The following is a 27,934-nucleotide window of genomic DNA, read 5'->3' on the forward strand; positions in this document are numbered from 1 at the left end:
CCGAAGAAGATTTGTTTGTCTTTGTTTTTCTTTCTTTCATAATAAATTTTTTTTGCTAAATAAGTAAATATATTCTGAATATTAGTACTTAAATTCATTGACAATTTACACCTTGCAGACTTTTTTTTTTTTTCAAATTAAGAGAAAAATAGGGAATTTTGGTACCATAGAATTCTACTGATGTTTAAAAGTGAAGTTATTACTTAACAATTTTATAACACATGGTTCTACGAGTCCTAGCAATATGTTCTTGATCAGGAAACTAGGGGACCGTTTGGTAATGTTCTAGTAACATTTAAGTGTTGTGAAAATATGTATGAGTGAAAAAGTGTTGTGAAATACATGTTGTATTATTTAAACAATAAACGTTACCAAATAGGCCCTAGAAATCTGTAATAGTCTCTGAAAATTCACATGTTTTTCATGTATGCGTCCTATGGGTTAGTCTACACTAAAAAAAAGCTTATGAATCTTGAACCCCTAATCGAGTAATGGTGCCAATTTTATGCCAATGAAATTTAGAGAGGTCCCTGCCCCTCTCTTAACGTAAATTGAGTTCAAGCAAAGAATGAGGAATGTAAATTGCAAGGCAGAGAGAGCAAAAATCAAAAGAACCAACGAAACCATTTGATAGGCCCGGCCCATCCTTCCAAATTGTCAGCCACCCCAATAGACAAAGCAGGGCCTTCTTTCCAAAGTGTGAGCCACCTGCCGAACTAACACGTTTAAATTCAAAATATTTTCAGAACTGTTTTCAGAAAAAATTTAGGTGTTTTGAGGAGTTCTTCTCCAAAATAGTGTCGGTTGGTGGTTGGTTGGATGAATTTTAGAGAGGATAGGATAGGAGAGAGAGAGAGAGAGAGAGAGAGAGAGAGAGAGAGAGAGAGAGGGGGGGGGGGAAAGAAATTATTTGGGGTGTTTGGTTTGGTTATAGTATAAGGCAACTAATATAAATGCATTTGGCACTTAATCCACATTATTTGTTTGGCCTTGCCTCCTAGTAGTTTACTTAGACTTTGTTTAGGAGTTCATAATGGAATAAAATGTATTTAATAGGAAAATGAATGGAATGTAAGTAACATTGTTTTGAAGTAATATTGGAAGGAATTAAATGAAATTATTTTATAACATTATTATTATACCCCTCATTTTAAATAACATAAAAAATGATTCTAGTTTAAACTCCATGTGAATTTGCTTGTTATTTGCTTTCAAAATAATAATAGTAAACTACAAATGGGAGTTGTGGGGTAATAGTAAAATTCAAGCTCTGCCAAAATCTGACATCACCATCGTCGCCTTCAAGTTCTGCCATTGCCGCCGTCATCTTCAAGCTTTGCCATTACCTTCAAGCTTCGCCACTGAGTGAGACAGTCGAGATGGGAGAGAGAGGCGAGATGACCATCTTCGGTCTGGGGAGAGAGCAACAGGGTGAAGAGTGAAGAGAAAAAAAAGGTAGAAGGGCAGAGATTGATTGAGCGGCTTGGTTAAGAGAGGGAGAAGAGTGGTGCTGTAGCATGAATGAAGAGAGAGAACATCAGATATTTTTCTGTTTTGTTTTTTTTTTCCAGATTTTTTTTAATTCCGAATTTTAAAAAAAAAAGTTCTAACAGGGCCACTAATAGAAATGTAACGGAATCCTACATTGACAAAAATTAAAAGTTAGAGGACTAAATTGATAAAACTGAAAGTTAGATAACTGAAATGAAAAAAGGTAAAAGTTAGAGGGTCAGTTTTGCATTTTTGCCTAAAAATTAAGCTATGTATATTTCTATGTTATAAAGCAATTCACACATCACATATTTATTGTTAACAAAATAAGCATTATCTAAAAAAGCAATCAAATATCTTTTAATTTAAAGGCCCATGCATGGTATAAAAAAACTTATATAATGAGTCTTGCCAAAACAAAACAAATAACAAAATAAAGCAAATATAAAGTTGGCCAAGAAATCTCACACTTTTTAAATTTTAGGCCTAGACATCAATGTCAATAGGGCACGTTTGCGCTCATGATCTGGGTAACCAATGAACATCTTCTTATACATTGGATTTTCTATTAAAAAAAAATATGTAGGCCTCAGTCTTTGAAATTGGATCCAAGTTCAGTATGCCCAAAGCTGTGTAAACTTCTACTCCATATGACTTTCAAAAAACACTTTGCCATAACCTCAGTCGCCCTATCAATTTCCATTGATACATTGTCAAATGGCTGGGAATTTACATTCCCAAGTTCATCTTCTTCTGCAACTCTTTTTTTCTTACTTTTAAAAGACATTGCATCTGATGACACTCGGGAAACGTACAACATTAATTTTCGGTGACCTTTGCTCATCTTCGACTTCAAAGTTCTCCAAAAAAACTTCATTTTAGGATACCATAATATCAATCTCATCAATATGGTCGATGCAGCATACCTAGCACGTTTCTCCTTTGCAATTTTAGCGTGATCACATTTTGCTATATATTTAGCCCAAAGTTGAGCCATCTTAGAATAGTTGGGCATAGATGTTGTCATCCACTTATTGGCCGTAGGTTTAGACTGTTACAAACCAAGAAAAATAGTAAAAAAATTATAGGCACATGGTTTCATTCATTATAAAATTTGGACACTTCACAATATGTTTTGATAGCACACAGTGTATATATTTTTAGTTTCTAAAATGTAAATTAACTATTTTTAAAATTTTAGCATACAATTAAATATATAAACAGGAAACTTTCACAAAAGAAAAAAATGTCAACTATTTTAATAGCTAAGTACAAGGGAGTTTTATCAAGGTTCATGATGATATGTGGCTTTTCAAGTAGAGCACTTTGCAATATGACAAATACGTAGCATATTGAATAAAAATATATATATAGTAGGAGACAAATAGACAAACAAAGATAACAATATGACATATCAATATTAGAAAAGTAGCTGATTATTATTATTATTATTTTGCTCAGTGAAAAGTAACAGACATAGGCAAACAAAACTAGTAGCAAACATAGACAAAGAACCCAGGGGTTGGCCGAGTTGGTTGGTTTTTCGGTTTCAAGGTGCTTGTATTGGGCTCAACTGGGTGTGGTCCCTAGTTCGAGTCTTGTCACCTACACTTTGAAAAGAATTTTCTGGGCTAGCACTTTACCCTTCTGTGAGCCCACTCAACGCGAACAGTGATTAGTCTCTCTGGTTGAAAGCTTTGAGGAAATACTGTGGAAACCAAAAAAAAAAAAAAAAATAGACGAAGAAAACTAGCATTATTGAATTATAGAAATACATAAAGTGGCGTGATAGAAACAATTGTGGCATGGTAGAAATACAAAAAGTAGCAGGAAAAACAATTGTGGATAGGCTGTTCACAAATGTGCGTTTTAAAAACGAGCGTTTTTAAAACGTGCGTTTCGAAAACATCATTTTAAAAACCACAAACAAGCGTTTGGTAAAAATGTGAAAATATACGTTTTTTATTTTTAAAGCTACATTAAGCATTTGGATAAGCTGTTTTTAAAATGGCTGTTTGGAGTGTAAATTCCAAAAAAGGACTTAACTATTTTGTTAAGGTTATTTTGTCTTTTTTCCTTTAATCAGTGTTTTTTTAATTACACAATCTAATAAAAATATACATGGAGGCAATGGCGGCTCTAAGAATATTTTTCAGGGTGTTTCTCAACAAGCGTAAATTACACTGTCTAATAAAAAGAAAAATTCGTTCCTCACAGTAGTCGAACCGTGATAATGCCATAATTAATTAATATGAAAATAAATAAAATAATTACGTAAATTTAAACAATCTTAATAAAAACAGTATTTAAAGATGTTAAAAATATATCTTGATTAAAGATTAGAAGATATATCTCATGATTTACTACAAAGATTAATAAATATCCTCTAATTATTTAAGATATTTTGTTAAATTTGTAATTTACTAATATAATTAGCCAAACTATTAATATATTAACCAAACTACTAATATATAAGATATTCTATTCATCTGTAGCACAGAGCTGAAACTATTAATAACATTACACGTATTGTATTTATATACATTCAAAGGCCTTCAAAAAGTAAAGTTTATTTCATTAAAAAAAAAATACATATATTAAAGTTTGAAATTGTAGCTGGTATTAAACACACAAAAAAAAAAGTATTGTAGCAGGTATTCAACTATTTTTTTGAGAAAGTAGCAGGTATTCAACTAGTCTAAAACACGTTTTTCAAAACTAAAATACATGTCAAAGTAACATGAAAACAGGTGTGTGGCTGTGGAATTTTTTTATTTAAAAAATATAAAAGATCTCATCTCTATCTCTGTTTCTTTTCTCCAGCCCTCTCTGTCTCTGTTTCTTGTCTCTTTTGTATTTTTTAGAATCTCACCTCTTAGTCTCTCATACAACAAGTAGATCAGAGCACACATCTCTTCCTCTATAACCTTTCTTCCTAAGCAAATTGATCTATCAATAGTAGATCTAACATCTATCTAAGGTTTGAGCTTTTGGTGAAGATGAACGAGCCCAGCCACCAGCCATTTTCAGTGAAGATTTCTGTGGGAGGAACCGTGAGAACCGTGAGGTCTGTGGGAACACCCTGCACTGAAGATATACATGGGAGAAGGGATAAAGCTGGTATTTCTTATCGTATAGGCGCTATTTTTTTATCGTATCAGCGCTATTTTGATTTTCTGAAGAAAAAAATAGCGGTTAGCCCATCTGTGTTTCTAAAAAAGCAAAACTTCGCAGTGTTTTGTAAACGTGAAAAATCTGGATTTTGAAAACGCAAACGTGCTGATTTTGTGGAGCCAAACGATTTGGCAAATCACGTTTTGTCTAAAACGCGCGTTAAGGTTTTATAAACAGCCTATCCAAACGGGCTCTAGCAATTGACCAAAGTGGCGTGATGGACAAAAAAAAAAATTATACTAGCAGACAAATAAAATGAAAGACTAGCAGACAGAAAAAAAGAAAAAAAGGTAACATATAGTGTTGGTTTGGATACGAACGAAACTCTTGCATTTGTATTTTTTTTTCTTTTTTTTTTAATCAAGCGCCTCTTGCACTATTCATTATCTATGAACAGTGCATTTAGGCTTATAAACAGTACAAATTTTGGGAATAATAATTTTTTTATTGTTTTTTTAATTGTTTTTAGTTTTTAACAAAATAAACTGTATCCAAACGGATCCATAATCATCCATAATGAATTAATGGGGCAGTCAATAAAAATCCATAATGGGGCAGTCAATAAAAAAACTTACGGAATAGCAGTAGTAGCATGAAGAGAACATCAGTCGTAGCAAAGAACAATAGCAGCAACTCGAGCAATAGTGTAAGAATGATAGCTACATTATTTTGTACGGCTAGTTGAGAAAAAAAGGTTTTGTGATGTGTAAAAAGGGCTGAGATTGAAGAAGTATTTTAGGAGTTTTAACAAAATTTTCATTAAACCTAGATTCATTCCCTCTCATTTCTCCCAATTTTAGGAAAACAAAAAATTGAGGTTTTAAGGGAAAATGGAGAAATAGGTGTTCCCTTCTAATCATTCCATTTCCTCTCACTTAAACTCCTAGATGATAGAATAGACTTTCCATTCCCTCGGTTAAAATTTCCAAATAAGGGAAGGGAAGAATATTCTAAAAATATTATTTTCATTTCATTCCATTCCTTCCTATTAAACGAATGCTTAGGGCAACCTGGTTCGAGACAACCAAATAGAGGCAATGGTGAACCCATCTTAATTTACCTATAGTTCAATCAACATATAATTAATCACATTTAAGAATCATAACGATAATTATAATCATCAGACCTCAATTAAGTTGATCCAATCAACCATGGCAAACCCACTTCCACCATATTGCTATTGCTACTCTAAAGTTTATGATTTTTTTTCCTTTCTTGCTGATGACCACCATTGTGGAATGTTAGATATAGTGATGAACTATCATGCCTCATTGATGCGTTTACTTTTTTATTGCTTTAACTTTTTTATTGTTTTTTGGATGTGTTTACTTAATTTTTTGTCACTTAGTGAAATTATTCAAGTCAAACATTGATATCTAAAATTTAGAATCTAATTTGATTAGGTCAGGTAACATACTTTTATAATCCTCGCTAAACTCAACTCATGGCCACCATTAAATTATGATTGTCCATATGTCAATCAAATTAGGATTTGGGGTCAAGTTGATAATCAACTTGATCATATTGTGATATGAAAAAACACCTAACTTGTTGCCAACCATGAGTATATGGGTCCTCGACTATTATGCATGTCTTGGGAATTTTGATGATTGTATCAATTAAATTTGCCTCATACTTTACAGTGTAGACACATGATGGCAGTGCTACCATTTCTGGTGTAGACTTGCTATATTTGGATGTGATTTTATGCCACCGACTCACAACCACCCCCATCCCTTGGGCTATCCACGAGTTAATCAAAGTCAATTTTAGGGTCAAACTGACAAACAACTTGACCACGGTGGTATGAAAACACTCAATTTGCTAGCAACCGTGCATATATGGGTACTTTTATTATCATAACTTGGGAGTTACGATGATTGGATTAGTGGAAATTACCTAAGAATTAACAGTGTTTGACGTGTCATGATGAAACTATCATACATATTGGAGACTTGCTAGATCTAGTTGAGATTGTGTGTCATCGTTCTTTGGAGAGTCACTGTTCTTTGTAAATTTAGCAAGATCTTTGTAGAATTGTGGCTCACAACAAATAGAGGGGGAGGAGAATTGTGGCATCGCTCATTGGAGAGAGTCACTATTCTTTGTAAATCTAGCAAGATCTTTGAAGAATTGTGGCTCACAACAAATAGAGGGGGAGGAGAATGATGGCTCACAAGAAGTTGTGACAATAAAGTACCCCTATATGCACGGTTAATAGCAAGTTGAGTGTTTTCATACCACCATGGTCAAGTTGTTTGTCTGCTTGACCCTAAAATTGACTTTGATTAACTCGTGCATAGCCCTTGGTTTAAGGGTGCCCAGAGTCGATTTTTAAGGTCTGTTTGAGATTCACTTATTTTGCTGAAACTGAAAACTTTTTACTGAAAGTAAATTAAAGGTAAAAGTTAGCTAAAACAGTATAGTGAGACCCATGAATAATAAAAAAAGTGCACTGGGCTTATAAATAGTAACAAAAATAAACTAAATAGTAAAATAAGTTGGCTTTTTAATTTTGATTTTACTAATATCTGCCCTAAGAGCACACAATAGTATATCATTTTTAAAAAAAGTTTTATTGAAAATTGAAAATTTTTTACAACTTTTTCAATTTTTCATAAAATATTTTCAAAAATAAATAGTTTAATGTATGCTCTAAGGCACATATTAACCCGATCCTTTTAATTTTTACCAATCACACAACTTATTAAAGTTCCTTAGCATAGACACGTCATTGACCTACTTTGTGATTGTATAACCGGATCGGATCAGATCGCATTCGGATTCGGATTCGTTCGGTAGGAAAACCTCGTGTTCCACGCAAGTGCCACGACAGCGTGTTTAACAAGTTCAGGTCAGCCCAGCCCATCCAACGTGCTTAACGACAACGCTATAGAAAATTGACCTGTAGCCAGCATGGAAAATACCCACGAGTCGCGACACCAGCAAATACGCAAACAAAGTCACCGACCCACATACGTGGTCACATAATAGTCGTCCATCTCTAAAACCATATTCAATCTCACCCGTCCACTTCGTAACCGTTCTCATATATAAACAATAGGGTGTGCATTCCTAAACCATTCATTCATTGAATCTGGAGGCCTCTAGCCTACCTTCCTCTCTTCTTTCTGCGATGTTTCTCATCCAGATCTATTCCGCGTGGCTTCTCTGCCACGCGTTTTGTTCTCGAATTCAGCTAGATCGCTCTGAGAGCTACAAGTAGGTGGCCGCTTCAACAGCTTAAACCAGCTGACCCTTCAGATGTTCTGGTTTGGCTGAGAGAGCTAATTCAAGGTTTGAATTCAAATCCACCACAATCTGATGTTGATAATTAGTTGTGTGAGCCTTGGATTGCTAAATCCTTCGACTAGTTTCTGATTTATAATCAGCTCTATTATTTGTTTTCTCAGATCTCTCTCATAGATTCGCCTAGCTTTTAATGGATCCGCTATGGTTTCGATTATAAGGTTTGTTACTCCGCTTATCTACTATTACTGAAATTTATCAACTCTTTGTTTGCTATTTTTGTCGAGTACAGCGCGACGCGGAAGGTCGTGGTTTGTCTAAGATCGCTGGAGGGATTTCAAATTTATGTATCAGGCATGCATGGCGTAATCGGCGAGCTGCTTTTGGATCCAGAATCAGATTTTCATTCAATTCCCAATTCACATAAACTGCTGGATTTGAGGGCATACACGCGGCACCAATATGAGAACGACTCAATTGTTGTTGGGCTGTGTCACTGTGTGATGTAAATATTTATGAATGGGAAAAGCAGAGAGGGATATTGGGACTTGGAAAAAAAAATTGTAAAGGGATGTATAAGAGAGATCGGGACGAAAGGCCCGAGTTGAGAGAGGGCAAAAATCGTTCTGATTGATCTTTGTCATCCGACCTTTGCCATGACGGGTGCGCTTGCTTGGCAGGTCAAAAAAAAAAAACATAATAAAAAAATTGATGCGTTTTTGGTTTTGAGGGAGAGATCGCACGGGGAGTTTGCCCGGGGTCTCTCCCACTCTGGTGTGTGTTCCGTGTCCTTCCCTTCCCTTCCTGCTATTTCTTTTCTAATTAAGTTCGCGATGCCAATGACTACTACTACCGGATGAGCTTAGCAACATCAGCAATTGATTCACTACTCGCGTGGCCTTGAGGTATACTCTACTAAATTACTTTTTGTTGCAACGACACCACTCAATTCTTTCAACATAGGGTAGGAGTGCAGGGTAATACTTTTACTATTTGCTAAGACTGGATACGGGTGTTGCAGAGACGGTTACATTTAGTTACAATTTTTTTTATCATAGTTTTACTTATAAAAATAAAATTATTAGTTAGTTCTATTAAGTAAAAACTGAAATAAATTTGCATGTTGGGTTCAAATGCCATAAAAAGCAATCATCATGGAGCGGGCACTATAGGAATCGTAGGTATAGGTTGATGAAAATAAAAATAATTAATAATTAATAATTAATATTTACTGGAAATATTGCCATTGGAAATTTGCTATAAAAGAAGTTCATCAATTCAGCAATTGTGTTTTATGTTCTGGTTTCCCGAATAATATTGGAGAATCTAATTTAGCCCAAAGAAAAGTAGTGTTGCATGTTAGTGTATCAATTGATTATTTCATCTCCAATGGCCCTAAAGCATAGCAGCCGTGTTTCAATTCTTTAATGACTGTTTATTGAGAGATATCTTGCACTGTTGTTGTTGTTGAAGATCACGAGGATTCTTTCAAATTTATATTGGTTTCAATAGGTATATGTCTGGACAATTTTCTGCAACAATACTGCACTATCAGTCATGTATCAACTTAAAACTATTTCTCTCCTTTTAAAGATGTGGTTCCTCAATGATATGCGGAGTACTGATGATAATTTGTTAAGGCCTAATTGGCAGCAATACCAGCAAGTTAATTGAACAAATTTCAGATACAATGTGCAATGTTTCCCTTGTAAAGGCTGGCTCCACCAATATTTCTTGCAAATATATTTATTTACTCTTTATGGCAATGGAGCATGCAGTTCTTTTGCTTTGCTTGTATATCAATATATCATGGAGTCCAATATGGACTGCTTGATTGCATCTTTGTATAAACTACTTGTCATCTTGCAAGGATGACTCATTATGTACTTGGTGGCCTTTCACTGCATTTTGCTATTGTTGGAGAGCATCAATTATACTGCTGTATTTGAGTCTTTTTGTGGGCTGTGGCGAGGCTGAACGTGGAAGCAGCATGAGGTTGTTGTTATCATATTTGATGGTGTTTTGACAGTTGCAGAAGATCCCCAAGTAAGCTCTCTATGCTATTCAATGTTTGAGGTGATGATAGTATAATCTATAAATACTAGCATTTTTGAACCTTTTCATTCAGTTTTGATCTGTCATGTATACCTACGGTCATTGTAGCCGGTACAACCATTGGCAATTTGCTTTGCATCTTTTCAAATGATACAAGTTCAGCAGTCTATTCATTCACTTTCTTCAATCTATTCATTATAAAGTGACATGGTTAATTCTGGGAATACAGTTGGTTGTAGGTACTTTCAATTTCTTGGTCTTCAGTTTTGATCTATTATTATGTATCTTTTACGGCCATTATAGCACTTATATTATTGGCAATTTGTACCTTTTCTTATGGTATATAGTAATCTTTTACAGCCATTATAGCCGTTATATAACAACTACCATTGGCAATTTGTATCTTTTACAGCCATTATAACCCTTATATGACTACCATAACATTTTTTTAATTTTATCAATTTATAATTATAATTATGTTGAAATATAGTTATTTTGTTATAACTTATAAGCTTTTGTTGATCCATTGGTCTTTAGTTTCAATCTATTATGTATCTTTTACAACCATTTTAGCTGTTATGACTACTGTGACATTTTTTTTTATCTATTTATAATTGCAGTTTTGTTGTAATCTAGGTTTTTTGTTATAACCTATAAGCTTTTGTTGATCCACTATTCTTCCTCAGTACTTACATTTCTTACCAGTACCTTTTTCTTGTGCGAACTGTTGAATCAGTGTGCATCTGGGAAAAACTTATGAGCAAGTGTGTTTGCATACATGTACTACAAAGCTTATAACTGTAGCCAAACAGACATGAAAGTACTAATCTCATACTATTTTTGTGTTGACATTTTTATTTTTTGCTTCAGCACTGTTATTTAATGATTTGAAAAACAAACTATTTTAAGCTAAAGTTTGTATTTTTATTTTTTCATTGGTGCCAGTGGATGAATGTTTCACTAATAAAAAATATGCACATAGGCACAAGACTGAAAAGGGCAAATGGTTTCAATTAAAAGAAAAAAAAATCTATTTGAATTCAATCATTGTAAAGTAGTTTTTGATAGATGATTGAGATTTCATAAGATTCTATTAATTTTTTAAATATTTTTTATAATTAGATTTCATGAGAATAGTAGTTTGTGATAGATGATATTTTTAATTTTAAATCAGATTATTGTGTTCAGTTTGTCAAGATGGAATGTAATTATACCTTGTAAAGACTTGTTTGCTACCTTTCAAGTAGCATGAAAGGCTAATGAATAAATTAGCTGCTAACATATGGTTGGTTGTTTTTTGGTTTTTTGAAGTTTTTATTTGGTGGAGTAAGGTTGGATTGGTGGGACCTTTCATTTTTTTGCTCCAGGGGAGGAAAATAGATTACAGTTTCTGTTCAAAGCAGTCATGTAATTATATAATTTATGGGTTAACAGAGTTTTGTTTTGAGAATTCTTATTTTTCTTATATGTAGTTGTGATGAAAGTTTGGAGGGGAAGGGGATGAATGTGGGGAGTAAGAATGGCTGTCTTTGCTATATATTTATTTGAAGGTGGGTTGGAGACTTGGACCAACGCCATTAACATAGGTTGGTTGTCAATTATTTAATTCATACATTCAAACTAATAAAGCAGTCCTCTTTATTTAATTACCTTTAACCTTTCATACAGGTTCCTTACCTTGGATAAAAAATTGGTGTCTCCCACAATTTATTTTTTTGGTTAGGAATTCTTTCAAATTTATAAATTGGAGTTAGTTGCCAATGGGGCTTGGCTCAATTGGTAAGGACCCACCTAGGTTCGAGTCTAGCTGCCAGCAGGAGTCTGTTGGTGCGGATGGGGCATCCACATGGGACCCTGGGGCTTTTAACCTTAGCACCCTGCCTAGGGGTTGGCATAACCTAGCTAACCCCCTATTTTCTTTTTCCAAAAAAAAAAATTGGAGTTAGTTACTTATAAGACACTAAGAACACCAAAATCTAAAACATATTTGTTTTTAACACACCCTTCATTCGAAAATGCCTTCTTGCCACCGCTCTCCCCATTTTATTCTCTCGAATTCAGTCCATGCCTTCTTGATAGCCTGTTTTGTGAACTGTCAGTAATTACGACTCATGGAACTTTGGAATTGAAGTGCCATGACCATGACCATTCTCCATATCACACTTAGATAGAAAAATACACATATATCGGTATGTCTTCATCATCGATCATTATTGGATTTGGGTTGAGGAGTTGACTGAAGAAGGATCTTGAAGCTAACACCCGACCGAAGGAAAATAGAACAATTTTTGGGGAATTGGAGGAGATAATCCTATGGTGGGGCTCAAATTAAAACAATTATTGTGCTTAAAATTGACTAGGTTCATTTTGTTGTTGGTGGTGGTTTTTGGTTTCGGCTAAGTGTGGATTGTATGGGCTGATGGGTAGCCGTAGGTAGTGGGTAGTTTTGGGTGTTGGTTGTAATTATGTGATAGTTTTGGGTGGGAAAACACTTCAGTTGAGGCTTGACTTTGAATTGCTATATTAGGGACTTTCTACAACGGGAGAGGGAGCCTTGATGTATCTTTTGAAAACACCTAGAGGTGAGTTAATTGTGATATAAGATTTTAACCCTTTTTTCACATTTTAAGTTCCTAAACAAAGGAAATGATTAGTTTTGGAATTAATGGTTTAGCCTTTTCACGCATAGCAAATTATAGGTGTTACGTTGTTGCAAGTTGTTATTGGTAGGCAAAAAAGTAATTTTAGTACATTTATATTTTCCACAATGACAATTACTACTTATGATTTGTTTTGAAAATGTTATTGAAGTATCACTTTCTTGGTTATTAAATAATTTAATGGTGAATTAGGCTCTTTGGCTCTTTTTTCACATTTAAGTACGTAAAAAGGAATGATTTATGTTAAGAATTTATGTTATAGCTTTTACACATTATAAAAAAAAAATTTTAGCTCAAGTAGAGTCTGATGATTGAACATGAGACTGGGGGGTTCAATTCTTGTCTACACTATATGGTGGAGCCAAAACATTTTTTCAGGAGTCAAGCAAAATATCTAGGGGTCAAGCTAAATATAAAAAACTTATTTAGTAGCTATCTACACCCAATGACAGAGTGAAAAATATTTTTGGGGGTCAAGCTAAATATAAAAAAATTATTTAGGAGCTATCTAAAACCCAAATAATTACACAATGTATAGATTTTGTATTAAGGACTAATTCAAAAGGATTGGGAAGTTAAAGGTCTAAATTCTAAAATTTGTGGGGCCTACTAATTATATATTTCTATAATTTGTGTTTTTTTTTAAATTTTATTTTATCATTTGAATACTAAAGGACACAAAGGACTCAAACAGGCTGACAATGGGAGTGTAAGAAGATTATGGAAGCTTGTTAATGACGTATATTATTAAGATACTATAGAAAATAAAATGAAAGCATGGAATAGAACATAGAACGAGATACAACAAACTGAAGGATATTATTAGATTCAACAAGTTTTTTACAGGACTGAAAGACATAAACTGGGAAATATTTTCAAAGTGTTGTACGGCTTTGATTTGGCAACATTTTTGTGATATGAAGCAAGAATGGTAACTATCTCCAAATTAGAGCCGCCATCAGAGTGAACAACTTGTGACCATTTCGGCAAATTGAGAGGAGAAGAGTTATGGCCCCATTTCTCTGAAAATCTTCCAATTATGGGCGGACGAACAATCAAAGTTGTAGCCTTTTCATCCTTGTCATCTTTCTCCTTACAAATAAATAAGGGTGGTTCTTGCCCAATCTTCGAATCCTTGAAAAAAAGCATCATGATTTCCTGAAAAAAAAAATAATCAAAAAGTGAAAAAAATAACAAATAAATAATTTAAAAAAAATCTCTACCCTTGTATTACGTTACTCAGAAGATTGTACTTTGTATAACTTCATGCATGCTCCGCAAGCCTTTATATAGAAAACTTCTGAGATAACAAACAAAAAAAAGGAGATTTGACAAGTCATTAAAATGCTGCCACCAAACAGATATTATTTGAAGTCAGATTTTGCAACTCAAAGAATGTCAAACATTGTCAGAATAGAGAAGACTAAGATGGCAACCAATCCAACAATGCCCGCTGTCTCCTCTTCTGATTTCTAAATCCTCTGACAAGATGCCACAAAAATCCTTTGAGGACTTCAAACAAACAAGAAGATAGTAACAAAGTCCAACAATGCTTGCTGGCTTCTCTTCCAAATTTCCAAATTCTCTGACAAGATGACCCAAAAATAACCCTTGAGAACACTAGAGGCACTCAGTGGTTGCCATGAACCTACGTCTTGCCTGAGTTTTTACATGCTGTCAGAACGACCACCGCCAAAATAGACCAAGAGGATTACAGGTCCAACAATGCCAGCGGACTTCTTTTTCAAACTCGTGGGAATCCAGACCTCATTTCACAAAGCTGAATCCACCAAGATCTCAAACCAACAAAAATCGACAAAACCCAAAAATTTCAGGAGCAAACACTCTGCCACGCGCCTCCACGTGCCTCCACAAGCTTCAAAGATCGCGGCCTACTCCTACATATTCATACAAATCCATACTTCATTTCAAAAAAGTGGCATTACCACTCGATCCAGCGGCCTTAGATCGACAAGACTCAAAAATTTCGCGACTAAAGAAGTTGCCACGCGCCTCCACGCGCCACCTGATGCTTCGGAGATCCAAACATCAAGATCACGCGCTCCCACGCGCCACCATCTCCTTCCACGCGCTCAGACGTGCCGGCAAACTCTCACGCGCGTGCACGTGCCACGCGTTGACACGCATTCCAGCTCTATGACGTCACGGATGATGTCATCCTCCACGAACCGGTTCGACCTGGTTTGTCCCGGAAAATCGACCTGGATCCGGACCGCCTGAAAAAAAAAATGCTTTGACAAATTAGGACTTTGACTTTGACCAAAAAGTCAAAATTTTCAAAACAGGCCTGTCCCACTGAATTTTTCGCGTACTTTCTAATTTTGGGGGTCTGTTTCTTCAACCGAGACTCGAAAATTGCACAACAGTTCAATTTCTAAAAAATTGACTTTTGCACAAATTTTGACCAAAAGTCAAAATTTTTAAGAATGACCTGTCTTGCTCAATTTTTCGCGTACTTTCCAATTTTGGGGTCTATTTATTCATTTGAGAATCCAAAATTGCTCAAATAGTGTGATTCTACAACTATTGGCTTTGATGTAAACTTTGACCGAAAATCAAGATGTTCGAGCAAAGCTTGTCCTATCAGGTTTTCACAAAGATTTGAATTTTGAAATCTAGGTATTTGTTTTGGACTTAGAAACTACCAATCTGACCCACTTCTCCAAAGTACTAACGGTGTCCAAAATTTAAGCTCTCAAGATCATAATTTGAGATCCATCTATTTGGTCTGGATTCTCTCAAAATTATCCTCCAAACTTGATCAAGGCTCCCCTTTTAAAGAACAGAAGAACTCTCACAAGTATGTCTCAAAATTGAAATTACATTGAGTCACTACTTCAGCCTACTATTTCCGTCGGTGCCTACCAGTCTCCAACCTAATATTCTCATTCGGCGCTTACTGTTTTCATCCACCATTCTCACCAAAAGGTCTCGTCCGCCGTTCTTAACTACCCAACTACCGTTCTTCATCACTTCGCTATAAATAGAAGGGCCGGATCCACTAAAACCCATCAAGAAAAAAAAAACACACATACACTGAATCATGAAATGAAGATTTGCTTCTTTCAAATTTTCAAATTCTCCTTCTCACAGCCAGTTCTTGCTATGGCCTCGTCATTCTCAATACCTAGCAACCAAAATCGCTTCATAATCAGTTTGAAATCAACCCCTTCATGGTTCAGTAGTAACCCTTCTTATAACATCATCACTGTTTTAGGAATCAAACAAATTTTGTTTCCTTACATAATGACCATGTTTGTTCATAAAGCTACTTATAACAAGGTCTACATCGGCCTTCCATCCTTCCTTGGAATTGGTTGGCCAGGAAATCCAAGTCCGGCAGAGACACCTGTTCTTAAAATTAGGGCTTCCGTAGTCTCTCTTTAACTGTTTGGTCTCCCATTAGAAGCAGTGGTTCGGAACAAACAGCAGCTTAACTCTGCTGATCTAAGGACACGAGAACTATTTATAGGCAATAATTTACACAAATATTTTACATTCAGAAGATAATCTTTGAGTTGCAAAGGCCGGTTTGTTCTTGACATTTGTCAAAAGGAGTGGGGGTCTTGGGATTGGAGTGACAAATGTCTTCTGGAAGCAAGGATGCTAGTGTAATAGATATTCTCTTCCGGATATGTTTCTACTGAACCATGAGAGGGTTGATTTCAAACTGATTATGAAGCGATTTTGGTTGCTAGGTGTTGAGAATGATGAGGCCATAGTGAGAAATGGCCGTGAGCAGGAGGATTTGAAAATTTGAAAAAAGCAAATCTTCATTTCATGATTCAGTGTATGTGTTTTTTTTTTTTTTTGATGGGCTTTAGTGAATCCGACCCTTCTATTTATAGCGAAGAGACGAAGAACGGTAGTTGGGTAGTTGAGAACGGCGGACGAGACCTTTTGGTGAGAATGGTGGACGAGAACGGTAGGCACTGAATGGGAATGTTAGGTTGGAGACTGGTAGGCACCGACGGAAATAGTAGGCTGAAGTAGTGACCCAATGCAATTTCAATTTTGAGACATACTTGTGAGAGTTCGTCTGTTCTTTCAAAGGGAAGTCTTGATCAAGTCTGGAGGATAATCTTGAGGGAATCCACACTTAGATAGAAAAATACACATATATTGGTATTGTCTTCATCATCGATTATTATTGGATTTGGGTTGAGGAGTTGACTGAAGAAGGATCTTGAAGCTAACACCAGACCGAAGGAAAATAAAACAATTTTTGGCAAATTGGAGGAGATAATCCTATGATGGGGCTCAAATTAAAACAATTATTGTGCTTAAAATTGACTAGGTTCATTTTATTGTTGGTGGTGGTTTTTGGTTTCGGCTAAGCGTGGATTCTATGGGCTGATGGGTAGCCGTAGGTTTGGGTGTTGGTTGTAATTTTGTGATATTTTTGGGTGGGAAAACATTTAAGTTGAGACTTGACGTTCAATTTCTATATTAGGGACTTGACTGTTGATACTAGGATTGTCAATGGCAAGGTTTTTGCCTTCCTGTATCCCTTTAATTTGCATCAGTTATTCCCCTGAAATAAGTACAACAAATGTTTTACGGCATTAGACGAGTTGGACAAGCCTTCACTGTTTACATGCCTCTACCCCATGCCTTCTCATACATCAATGAAAAAACCTTGGTACCCAAATTGATCTTTTACCCGTTACCCTTTATTTCCATAATATTACCTCAAAAAACCTCTTTTATGGCCTTCAATTGCGATTATGGGTTGGATGTCATGTCTAATTATTGAGGCGATAATGATAGTATCTTGTACTTGAATTAGTGACTCTCTTTTTCTAAGTAATGGAAAGGAAGACTGAAACATGCCTATACGGGCCTCATCCCCCGTCAAGCCCAATCGCCCTAAGGCTCATGAAGACTAACTCTTATAAGAGCCCCGCGTTGATCACACAGGGTAACGCACGTGCCGTCCAAGAGGTTTGAGCTCGGAGTGCTCAAAGCAGCCTGTGATGTGCCCTTGCCGAGCACATAACTTACATATGGGTTTGGTCCCAACGCCACTATCATTTTCTCCTTCCCGCCACCAAACATCCACTTAGATGAAACGGTATTGGACCTCCCTTCCATTGCCTAGGGAATGCCCCTGCCAAGCATCAAACCCAGCAGTAGAGCCAGTTCCAATGCCACTCTCATTTCCTCCCACTCCTAACTAAACCTCTACTTATGGGTAATAGTATTGGACCCCTCCTTCCACCCACCAGGGTAATAATTATGACCGTTCCACTAAGTTTGGCTATAAATAGGCAGAGAAGATTCAGTTGAAGGGGTTGACAATTTCAGGGTGGAGAGACTAGAGAAAGCAATACTAATCATCCCTCAAGGAGTCGAGAGGAGTGTGAGTGGGAAAAAAGGGAAGACTAGGGGACGGGCCTGCCGAGCATAGCACCACCCGTGGTAGGAAATCCAAAAGCCCACTATACAAATAGATTGTGAGCCCAAACTCCTTTGAGGCCCAGTGGCCTTATTTTGGCATGCACAATGCCATTGAAAGACAAGCTATAAAAAATGTGGAGGAGTTAGGATTGGCTTGGTTGTCGAATCTATTATAGATTGTAGTCATTGTACATGGATGGTAGTTGGAGTCGGCTACCCTTGCCATCAGCTTGATGCACTATTTGCCGTCAACCTGTTAAGTGAAATGTGGCAAAATGAAGGAAAATCCCCTGGCCGACGCTATCGACTATGCTAACAAAAAGATTAGGCTAGATCTTTCTACAACGGGCAACTGAAGGTTTGTGCTGGTGGCAATAGACTACTTCACAAAGTGGGCAGAGGCCGAGGCACTGGCCAACATCCGAGACGTTGACGTTAAGAGATTCGTATGGAGGAACATTATAACAAGGTTCGGCGTGCCGGAATCTTTAATATCGAAAAATGGCCTGCAGTTCGACAGCAGGGCTTTTCGGGAGTTCTGCGAGAGCTTTGGTATCCGGAACCGATTCTCCACACCAGCCTACCCGCAGAGTAACGGCCAGGCAGAAGCGACAAACAAGGCTATCGTGAGCGGCCTGAAGAAAATTTTGGAGGGCGCCAAGGGTAGATGGGCCGAGGAGTTGCCAAGCGTCCTATGGGTATATCGAACCACTCCGAGGAGATCCACTGGAGAAACGCCGTTCTCTTTAACTTACAGGGTGGAGAAACGCCGTTCTCTTTAACTCCGAGGAGATCTTGCTGAAGTAAACCTATGTAGCGCTCGAGTTGCGGGATTCGCTTCTGACAAGAACGAGGAGTTGATGGCCAAGGAGCTGAACTTGCTGGAGGAACACCGAGATGTGGCCACCATTCGGCTGGCAGAGTATCAACAGAAGCTTGCCCGAGGTACAATAGAGCTGTCAGAAGGAGGGAGTTTGCCGCGGCAGATTTGGTACTCTGAAAGTTAGTGGGGAATACGCGAGAGACGAGCACGGGAAAGCTAGCTTCGACCTGGAAGGGGCCCTACTGTGTGACTGCTATTGCCGGAGCAGGGGCATACTATCTGGAGGATTTGGTGGAAAACCGCTCCACCGGCCATGGAATGTTCGCAATTTGAAAAAATTCTATCAGTGATCGGACACCCTCCAAAGATACAAACCTGATGTACTCTGGCATTACTGCATTTTTAATACGAAGACATTGATTTAGCTAGCCCTCTTTTCTTATTTCAAGTTATTATCGCCAGGCAAGAATTATAAAGAGAATCGCGGGGGTAAAGGCAACTCATTCACGGCAAGGACAAAAACCTGCCCTCGGTTCGAGCCCTATCACCAAGCAGGTGAAAACCTTACACTATTTTTATCTAAGGACAGAAACCTGCCCTCAGTTCGAGCCCTATCACCGAGCAGGTGAAAACCTTACGCCATTTTTATCTAAGGACAGAAACCTGCCCTCGGTTCAAGCCCTATCACCGAGCAGGTGAAAACTTTACGCTATTTTATCTAAGTACAGAGATCGGCCCTCGGTCCGATTCCTATCACCGAGTAGGTGAAAACCTTACGCTATTTTTATCTAAGGACAAAGACCGGCCCTCGGTCCGATTCCTATCACCGAGCAGGTGAAAACCTTACGTTAGTCTCACGTAGGTACAGGGACTCGTTCACTTACGCCGGGCATCCAGGGACATAAGCCCCTACGGCTTGAATTCAAAAGGGCTACTCTCGGCCCCCAAAAGCGAGAAAGTAAGGTATGATGGCATTTACCAACAACATTAACATTAAGAGAATAATCGCATACAGGATCGGCGGTTATCAAGCGGCATTTAAACGGTATAAATTGAAACAACGATATTTAAAAGACATTAATTATAACTGTCTGGAAGATAGGGAAATTGTTCCATTGCCACAGCCCGGCGATTTGAGCTCTTCAAACGTTAAAGAAAAAATAATAACAGTAATAAAACAATAAAAAAAGTGGAGACAAAGAAAGGCTGGATTATCAAACGGCAGGGTCGGCTGGTGTGGGCGGAGGAACAGGCTGCTCAGTTTCGCTCACAGTTGTTGGTGGGACCTGGTCTGGTGCAGTTTCGGCCCCAGCGCGGATGTTGCTTGTAACCTCCGGGTCAGCTGCCTCCATATGAGTATTAATATCCCGCACGAGGTCGATCATACTCGGAGTCTCCTCCTCGTTTGAAGCCTCGGCCCAACCTTGAACGGCAGGGGGAGGAGGGGCCGGGTAGGGGATCTGCCCGGGGTTCCACAAGAGAGAGTCCGCGGCCACCCCTATCGCTTGAAGGGCAGCTAACCATCCCTCCCCGAAACCATGGCGCCGAGCTTGGTGAATGATCGGCTCCGCGGAGTTTTCAGCATCCGAGAAGCCGACATTGTACCACTTTTCCTCGTAGGCTTCGAGGGACTCCTTCAGGCTAGTGATTTCATTAGCCTGGGCTAGACTCAAGCTTTCCACCATCGCTAACTTGAGCTCGGTCTCCCCTAGCTTCTCCTCCAGGAAGGTCAACTTTCCCTCAGCGGCCTACCAAGCGTTCTCAGCATCTACCGCTTTCCTCTCCGACGCCGCGGCAGCCTCCCCTTTCTCCCTGTCCGTGGCCTCAGCAACCGCCTTTAGCGCCTTTTCCCCTTCTAGGGCCTCGGTCGCATCCTTCAACCGCTCGGTCACAATGCTGGTCATCTGCGTGGCCTGAAGATAGAATAGTAGCCAAATGGTGATATTAAAAAAGAAAAAAAGAGAAGACCACTCAGTACAATGCACACAGTCAAGGGGAATAGAGCATTACCGTGATGGAATGCCATTGTAGTTGCGTGGCAAATGTCTCATCATCTCCCTGCGCATAGTAATGGACATCCTCGGGCAGCATGAGGCCCTGTGCCAAACTTTGGGCCATTCGCCCCCTATGCCCCTGTCCCATAGCCGAACGCTGGCGGTTTCCGGCAAGCACTCGTCACCTAACCGGAACGTGTGCTGCTAACCGACTACTGGCCAGGAAGAGGATGCCACGTTGGTTCCAACCTGAACCGCAGGGGGTGTGACCACCGGCCCCTCCGGAAGCCTGGAACCGCCCGCTGCACGGGGAGGGGTCTTCGGCAAAGCGTCACTCGGGGCAGGAGGGTTATTCTCGGCAACCCTTTTTCTCTTCCTGTTTTCGCCCCCAGGAGGAGTTTGACTTGTTCCTTGTGGGGATTAAGTTTGAGCCGTAGGACCGGCGCCGGGAATGAACCGAGAAAAGGTCATCTCCCTGTGCTTCACCACTCTCTCCGCTTGGTCGGCAGTTGGTTCCTCGGCTACGGGGGCAGCGTCCTCTGGTTGTCTAATCGCTTCGTGCCTCCGTCGACTCTGGGACACGCGCTCGGCAGAACCGTCCCTCACCGGCGCGATGTCGTCTACAGTGGTATAGCGTGGGCCACTTTCTCGAGCCTCGCCTGGGGTGAGCCCGGAGGGAAGGAATGTCTTGTACCGCACGTCAATGTACGACAGGAGCGGGCTGTCTACCAAAAGCGCCTGGCCGAAGTTTTGCCAAGTGGTGTACACAGGGTTGACGCCGAGGATTAAATGAGACACCCTAAGTTGCCTGTCATCGTGCACGATGATCTCCGACCTAAGAACGAAGTTGAGGTCTCGCGCGTGTATAACTCGACTGTCTGGGAAGAACCTTCTAGATTCTGCAACAAGTCCGGGAACAAACCGGTCAGCTAAAAATATATATATATATATATATATATATATATATATATATATATATATATATATATATATATATATAAAAGATGCAAGAACAAGTCAAATGGGGATTGTTGGTACCGACCAACTTCACGTGGTGAGAGCGGGCAAAGAAGCTCACTGGCATGCCAGTTACCATGCACCCGAACGAACTCTTCGGCCGAGTTCCTATTAGAGTCGGGCAAGCAGGATATAAGCCGGACTTGGGTATCTCTAGTTTTCAAGTAATAACCACGGGCGAAGTTGCCGCACAGTTTATACATGAAATTTATGTCGTGCTGGTTCAACTGCAGCCCGAACATATGGTTTAACCTGATGACACAGCTAACAACCCTATAAACGTTGGGGGGAAACTGGTTGGGGCACAGGCCTTAAGACCCTAGGGTACCTATTACAAGAGGGTCTACAGGGAACCTAACCCCACTCTCGAGTATCGACATCAGCGGGAAGAACACTACATTCGAGTCAGCAGCCCTCTGAAGTTCGAGGTCGCCCACATTGCAATACGCAACATCGACATCCCCTGGGACGCCAAAGGTCTCTCTAAAACTAGCCAAGGCAGCCCCAGGGGTAAGTAGGTGAGAAAACCCCATTCCTAGAGTATAAAATGGAAGAGAATCGAAAGGGAAAGAGAGGTAGAAAGAACTTACTTGGGGCTCTAGGGAGTGGAGAACTGAGGAGGTTTTTGCGCAGGAGAAGAATGCTCGGCAGAGGAGGGGTGGGGAGCAAGAGAAACGCGAAAAGTGAAAAAGGAGTCCAGAATGGGCTATTTATAGGACCTTGAAGCGTTTAATAAGGCCAGGGGCGGGAAAAATAAACCCTCCCAAATCCCTTTCTTGGATAACCCCCCACACGCGTGGGCACGATTCACGAACCGCTAGACAGTTCGCCAACTACCAAATATTAATTGCTAACGTGACGACTTGATACAGCGCCATTTTCGAGGAATCCGCTAAGACGATCACCCTGGCCGTGTGCCGAGAGTATACATCCGCGGGAAGCAATCACTACGACTTGCCCGAGATCCTTGATTCATCGCCTGAAGCAGAGCATGAATCAAGGGGGGGCTATTGTACGGGCCTCACCCCCCGTCAAGCCCAATCCCCCTAAGGCCCATGAAGACTAACTCTTCTAAGAGCCCTACGCTGATCACACATGGTAACGCACGTGCCGTCCAAGAGGTTTGAGCTCGGAGTGCTCACAACAGCTTGTGACGTGCCCCTGTCGAGCACAGAACTTACATGTGGGGTTGGTCCCAACGCCACTATCATTTTCTCCTTCCTGCCACCAAACATCCACTTAGATGAAACGGTATTGGACCTCCCTTCCATTGCCTAGGGAACGCCCCTACCGAGCATCAAACTCAGCGGTAGAGCCAGTTCCAATGCCACTCTCATTTCCTTCCACTCCCAACTAAACCTCTATTTATGGGTAATAGTCTTGGACCCCTCCTTCCACCCACCAGGGTAATAATTATGACCGTTCCACTAAGTTTGGCTATAAATAGGCAGAGAAGATTCAGTTGAAGGGGTTGACAATTTCAGGGTGGAGAGATTAGAGAAAGCAATACTAATCATCCCTCAAGGAGTCGAGAGGAGTGTGCGTGGGAAAAGAGGGGAGACTCGGGGACGGGCCTGCTGAGCATAGCGCCACCCGTGGTAGGAAATCCAAAAGCCCACTATACAAATAGATTGTGAGCCCAAACTCCTCTGAGGCCCAGTGGCCTTATTTTGGCACGCACAATGCCATTGAAAGACAAGCTATCAAAAATGTGGAGGAGTTAGGATTGGCTTGGTTGTCGGGTCTATTATAGATTGTACATGGATGGTAGTTGGAGTCGGCTGCCCTTGCCATCAGCTTGATGCACTATTTGCCGTCAACCTGTTAAGTGAAATGTGGCAAAATGAAGGAAAATCCCCTGGCCGACGCTATCGACTATGCTAACAAAAAGATTAGGCTAGATCTTTCTACAACGGGAGAGGGAACCTTGGATGTATCTTTTGAAAACACCTAGAGGTGAGTTAATTGTGATATAAGATTTTGACTCTTTTTTTACATTTTAAGTTCCTAAATAAAGGAAATGATTAGTTTTGGAATTAATGGTTTAGCCTTTTCACTCCTAGCAAATTATGAGTGTTAGATTGTTACGAGTTGTTATTAGTAGGCAAAAAAGAAATTTTAGTAGTACATTTATATTTAGACCAATGACAATTATCACCTATTATTTGTTTTGAAAATGTTATTGAACTATCACTTTCTTGGTTATTAAATAATTTAATGGTGAATAAGGCTCTTTGGCTCTTTTTTTACATTTAAGTATGTAAAAAGGAATTATTTATGTTAGAATTTATGTTTTAGCTCTTACACATTAAAAAAAAAAAAAAAAATTTAGCTCAGGTGGAGTCTGATGATTAAACATGAGATTGGGGGTTCTATCATTGCCTACACCCTATGGTGGAGCCAAAACCTTTTTTCTGGGGGCTATGCTAAATATAAAAAGGTTATTTAGTAGCTATCTACACCCAATGGTGAAGCCAAAAATATTTTTGGGGGTCAAGCTAAATATAAAAAAATTATTTAGGAGCTATATAAAACCCAAATAATTTCACAATGTATAAAACTTGTGTTAAGGGCTAATTCAAAAAGATTGGGGAGTTAAAGGTCTAAATTCTTAAATTTTTGGGGGGTTAATAATTATGTTTTTCTATAATTCTCCCTCACCCTCATCCTTACTCTCACTTGAACAAGACTGTCGTTGCTCCCTTCACCGAATGCCGCTGCTCCTTGCATACCTCACCTCGCCAGCGCCGCTCTATTCTCCACCTCGCCGGTCTTTCCTACCTGCCTCCCTCACCTTGCCGCAGCCTGCAGACGCATCTGCTCTGCCTTCACCTCGCTAGGCCCTTCTCCACCTCACAAGGCCACATCTTTCTCATCTCCCTCACCTCGTTGTGAACTCAAGCTTTTGCAATGAAACATTGAAAATCGTTCTTTTTGTTCAAAGAATCAAATTTGTATTTTCTAGTTTAAGTGCTATTTTTGTTGAATATGATCGGCTTGTTTGATTTGATTTTGTAGGGTCTTCTTTTTCAGACCTAGGGTTTATATGTTAAATCTTGTTTTTACTTTTGATGTGGGAAATATTGTAAAGAAAAATAATGGTTTTTTTTTTCCTGATCTGTTGTATTTTCTATTGTAATCAAATTTGTATTTTCTAGTTTAAGTGCTTTTTTTTTATAATTCTTGTTCCGATCTGTTGGTTGTTGAGAAAATAATGGTTTTTGTTGGTTTCCAATCTGTTCAGATTTGGATTTTCTTGTGTTCTTTTCCCCCTACCGTTTGGTTGATGAGAAAATCAAAATCAGGCAAACTTTTTTTTTATTTGATTGGGCCACAGAATGGGCCCTGAAGTACCATGGCCCAACGGGGCCCTTGGAGCCCGTGGGGCCCGATGGGCTGGGTTTGAGGTTTAAAAAAAGGCCCGTTTATTCAATGGGCTGGGTTCAGGTTATGAGTGCGGTTCGCGGGTTGGGTTCGGGTATTAAAAAACCCACCCCGAACATGATCTGTTGCCATTCCTACTTGAAACTCCTTTTAGCTTCAAATTAGAAGGTTTTTCAAAATTCTTTTGTAGAAAATCATTGAGTTCTTGATCTCTTTTTGAAATACTTTCAGATCCAGCAAAGGAATGACTTCCTTCATTGATCTTCAAAGATGTATCATCATGAAAGCTTATTTTAACAGTGCCATCAAATTATTGTTGAATATCTTATTATATATATATTTGAAAATTTCCAAAAGTCAAGGTTGCTATGGCCCCCTTCAATTTACATCAAAATTCAATTAGTATCTTAATCTGATGATAAAAAGTTATAAACAAAAGTTGTGAATTTCTAAAAAAATTTTTGATTAATTTTATTTTATAGGTCTTAACTATTTATTTTTGAAAATTGTTTATATTTAAAAAGCCCATTAAAAAAGTTTTTCATTTTCTCAATTAAAAAAAAATTCTTTAAATGGTTTTTAAGGACATACATTAGAAACCTTATTTAATTTATTTAGATTAACTTTTTTTTTTCTAAACATTTAGGGTCCGTTTGGATAGAGTTTATTGCTGAAAACTGAAAACACTGTAGCAAAATAATTTTTAAATGTGTGAATAGTGTCGTGAGACCCATTTTTAATAAAAAAATTCTGTAAAGTGAAGTTTGTGGGTCCCGTGAACAGTACACGGGACCCACAAATGTGCTGAAAAGTCAGCAAAATGCGGCTATTGTTCATGCACAGTAACATGAACAGTGCCTTGGTCCCCCCTGACCCGTGCAGCAGCAGAAGAAGAAAAAAAAAAAAAACAGAAAATGCAGAAAACTTAGACGCGGACGCAGAAAACGCTATATTCAAACCAAGCTTTATTTAGATTGATTTGATGAAATATTAGGATTTGGGTTGGTACAATTACTAAATGCAATTGCACCTAACAATTCTTCCAAGTCTCTCACAATTTTTTTTTTCTTTTATTTTGTTATTTTTAGTTGAGATTTAAGGTTACTTTTTACAACTTTAAGGGCCGTTTGTTTTTTATCTCAAACTCATATTTTTATATTTTAAACAATATTACATATATTTTTATATACTTTTTCACCTATATATATTTTTAAAAATTACAAAAATTATATCTCAAACTGCTCTAACAAACGCCCTAAATCTCAATCATCCATGCAAATTGTATAAGGTGCAATCTGATACAGATAGAGCTGGTGCGGGCTTTATCTGGCGGGCCCTGGGATGGAGTGCCGTGTTTCGCGAGGTCAGCTGTCAATTTTGGAATAAATTTCCAATTTGCGTAGGAACAACGCACATTGACGTGTCAACATCCACCACCTAACTTTGAAATGAATGGTAGCCAGCTCATAGCTCCTTGTCATATGCAAATAGTTGTAGATATTATCTAATATATCTACCGACCGCACACAGCATCACGAAAAGTAAGGCGATGCCTTTCCCACGTATCTTCTATTATAGCCGTTGCTCTCCTTTAAAGTCGTTCATCTCAACCGTCCATCCTCAAATCCCCCTCTATAAAGTTAGGTTTCTCCTCTCTTTCTTCCTCTCACCCCAGCCTCCTCTCTCTTTCATTTCCCTGTCTTGTTTTTTCTTTCGTCTTTAGATTCTTCATTTCATTTCGATCTATTGAAGTCTGTTGTCTCCTCCGCCTTGCAGATTTCTACAAAGCTGTGTTTAAGGTAAGGTTTCTCTTCATGATTCTTCGCTCTCTCATCATCTTTACCCTGTAGATCTATTCGTTTCTGAGCTATGAAGGTTATTCATGTTCGATTCGATTCTTCTAGCCTTGGATATTCACCGGAAGCCTGCGATTACGACTGACTGCCATGGAATTCACAGATTCCACGAGGAGAAGAAGCACATCTATGGCTGGCTGTACCGTACCAGATCTACACAACCGGCTGAGATCTAGAGGCTAATCAATCCACTCTATGGAGCATATGATATTGAACTCTATACTCTATGTATGCGATGATGATGATGATGATGGTTAAGCAAGGCTTTGTGATGTAGTAATCGCTAAGTGGAAAGTCCCTGTACTATGTGTAAGTAATCAGGGAAGGCCTAATTTCAGGGGGCCTGAGTCCCTGATTGATCGATCGATAGATTTTTAATTGTTTCGACCTTTGCCATGACAGGTGCGCTTGCATGGCAGGTCAACCCAATCTCTTAATAAAAATTTTGATTTTTGTGTTTTGAGAGGGAGATCGCACGGGGATTTGCCCGGGGTCTCTTCTCTCTCCGTGGTGCGCCGAGTCTTTGTTGTTTTTATTTTATTTTCATATCTGTCATTCCATCCATCTTGATCGTGCATATCTGAATATGATACACAGACTATCCGAGCCATAACACCGTCTTGATCTGCATCGGGCTGGCATTACCTGCCAGGTTTAAAGGTACACTACTTTTACACAGACTATTCCTTCATTCAGTTTCACATGTTACTAATTTTTTATTCCAATTTTCCACTGGCAAATACTACTACGTTATCTTAAATTAATATGAAAAAAAGGGAGAAATAGTTTTGTTCTATCAAAAACTTTAGC

General features: G+C 38.8%; 2 long non-coding RNA genes across 2 annotated transcripts; both read left to right on the forward strand.

Moving 5' to 3' along the window:
- The first annotated feature begins 7,747 nt into the window (after positions 1-7,747).
- On the forward strand, positions 7,748-10,041 carry LOC142625813 (uncharacterized). The gene is made up of 4 exons (XR_012842407.1): positions 7,748-7,962; positions 8,079-8,135; positions 8,269-8,819; positions 9,427-10,041. It is a non-coding gene; the product is annotated as an uncharacterized LOC142625813 (long non-coding RNA).
- Positions 10,042-26,811: 16,770 nt separating this feature from the next.
- LOC142625814 (uncharacterized) lies at positions 26,812-27,630 on the forward strand. The gene is made up of 2 exons (XR_012842408.1): positions 26,812-27,067; positions 27,173-27,630. It is a non-coding gene; the product is annotated as an uncharacterized LOC142625814 (long non-coding RNA).
- The last annotated feature ends 304 nt before the right edge of the window (positions 27,631-27,934 follow it).

Source organism: Castanea sativa, chromosome 2, assembly GCF_040712315.1.
Source record: "Castanea sativa cultivar Marrone di Chiusa Pesio chromosome 2, ASM4071231v1".
Lineage (NCBI taxonomy): Eukaryota > Viridiplantae > Streptophyta > Magnoliopsida > Fagales > Fagaceae > Castanea > Castanea sativa.